The sequence below is a fragment of the Hypanus sabinus genome, chromosome 31, assembly GCF_030144855.1.
Source record: "Hypanus sabinus isolate sHypSab1 chromosome 31, sHypSab1.hap1, whole genome shotgun sequence".
NCBI lineage: Eukaryota > Metazoa > Chordata > Chondrichthyes > Myliobatiformes > Dasyatidae > Hypanus > Hypanus sabinus.
The window spans coordinates 9,135,240-9,137,180 of record NC_082736.1 but is presented as its reverse complement, the minus strand read 5'-3'; the positions used below and the strand labels follow the sequence as shown (position 1 = coordinate 9,137,180).

The 1,941-nt window shown below is 46.2% G+C and overlaps 1 non-coding gene across 1 annotated transcript; it reads right to left on the bottom strand.

The window, feature by feature from the left end:
* Window positions 1-349: 349 nt before the first annotated feature.
* On the bottom strand, window positions 350-421 carry trnal-cag (transfer RNA leucine (anticodon CAG)). The gene has a single exon. It is a non-coding gene; the product is annotated as a tRNA-Leu (tRNA).
* Between the last annotated feature and the right edge of the window lie 1,520 nt (window positions 422-1,941).

Genomic DNA, 1,941 nt, shown 5'->3' with positions numbered 1-1,941 from the left:
GACCCTGCACCAGCTTCGCATCCACACATTCATTCACACCTGAAAACGCCAACAGGAATAATAGACTTCAAATCCCAACCAGCACCCCCCCCCCCAATAAAAATAACATGACGCCAATAAGAAAGAAAACACTTTCTTAAAAAAAAAACTTAAGGAGAATTATATAAACTGCAGTCATCACGAATGTCTTCGAATTTCGAAAATACTGTATCCTCCGTCAGCATCACGGAGCTCGTACTCAGTCGATTTGTAGGGCCTTCCGACGCAAAGGCGTAGTCTCACGACTGATCTCACGACTGATGAGCCCTCTCACTAAAATTGTCACAGTTAATCTATTGTGGATTCCATCAGGTTCCACCGAGACTCGAACTCGGATCGCTGGATTCTGAGTCCATAGTGCTCACCATTACACCATGGAACCAGATGTGCCATGGAACAACAAAAACGAAGATGAATCTTAGGGTAGTATGTGGTGACACGTGTAAACATTGACCGTATAGTTACATTGAACGTTATACTTCAGAGAGCATGTCTTGTGAGGACATGTTGAGGAAGGGAGCAGTTTTCTCCTTGGAGGGAGCAGGATGAGACGTGACTTAAAAGAGGTACACAAAATGCGGACTGACTGGGAGAGCTCAGTCAGTCCAGATCGGGAACAGCATCTCCAACATTATCACACTGAGCACGGAGGCTCGCCAGGGCTCTGTGCTCAGTCCACTGCTTTTCACTCTGCTGACCCACGACTGTGCAGCACTACACAGCTCGAACCACTACATCAGGTTCGCCGGTGAGACGACCGTGGTGGGTCTCATCAGCAAGATCGACAAGTCAACATACAGAGAGGAGGTGCAGCGGCTAACGGACTGGTGCAGAGCCAACAACCTGTCTCTGAATGTAAACAAAACAAAAGAGATGGTTCTTGACTTCAGGAAGGCACGGAGCGGCCGCCCTCCACTGAACATCGACAGCTCCTCAGTAGAGATCGTTAAGAGCACCAAATTGTTTCGTGCTCACCTGACGGAGAATCTCACCTGCTCCCTCAACACCAGCTCCATAGCCAAGAAAGCACATCAGCGTCTCTATTTTCTGTGAAAGCTGAGAAAAGTCCATTTCCCATCCCCTTCATCACCACATTCTACAGAGGATGTACCGAGAGCATCCTGATCAGCTGCGTCACTGCCTGGTTCGGGAACTGCACCGTATCCGATCACAGGACCCTGCAGCGGATTGTAAAGTCAGCTGAAAAGATCATCAGGGTCACTCTTCCCGCTGTTACAGACATTTACACTACACGCTGCACCCGTAAATACAACGACACTGTGAATGACCCCACGCACCCATCATACAAAATCTTCTCCCTCCTGACATCTAGAAAAAAAACCCGAAACATTCGGGTACTTTCGACCAGACTGTGCAACAGTTTCTTCCACCAAGCCTTCAGAATCCTTAATACTCAGCGTCTAGACTGACATCTACATCATTTATCATTATATTAAAATTTGTCCTCTACTGTAACTACTGTCTTATTTATTAATTATTGTACTACCCTGCACTGATTTGTGCCCCTTATGTAGTCCTGTGTAGGTCTGTAGACTAGTGTAGATCTTGTGTTGTCTTACATAGTATAGTGTGGCCTTGTGTTGTCTCACTTAGTCTGGATTATTTTTGTCCTGTTTCATGAAGCACCATGGTCCTGGAGGAACGTTGTTTCGTTTTTACTATGTACTGCGCCGGCAGTTTATCGTCGAATTGACAATAAAAAGCGACTTTACTTGACTTGCTGATAGAAGGCGTGTATCGATTAGACAGCCCAAGCATTTTTCTTCAGGTGGAAGCGGCGGGAAAGAGGGGAGGGAGGTGTAATGTTAAGGTGATTGGAGGAATGCATAGCAGTGGGGGATGCCATAGATTATTTTTTTCACTCTCAGAAAATGAATAGAA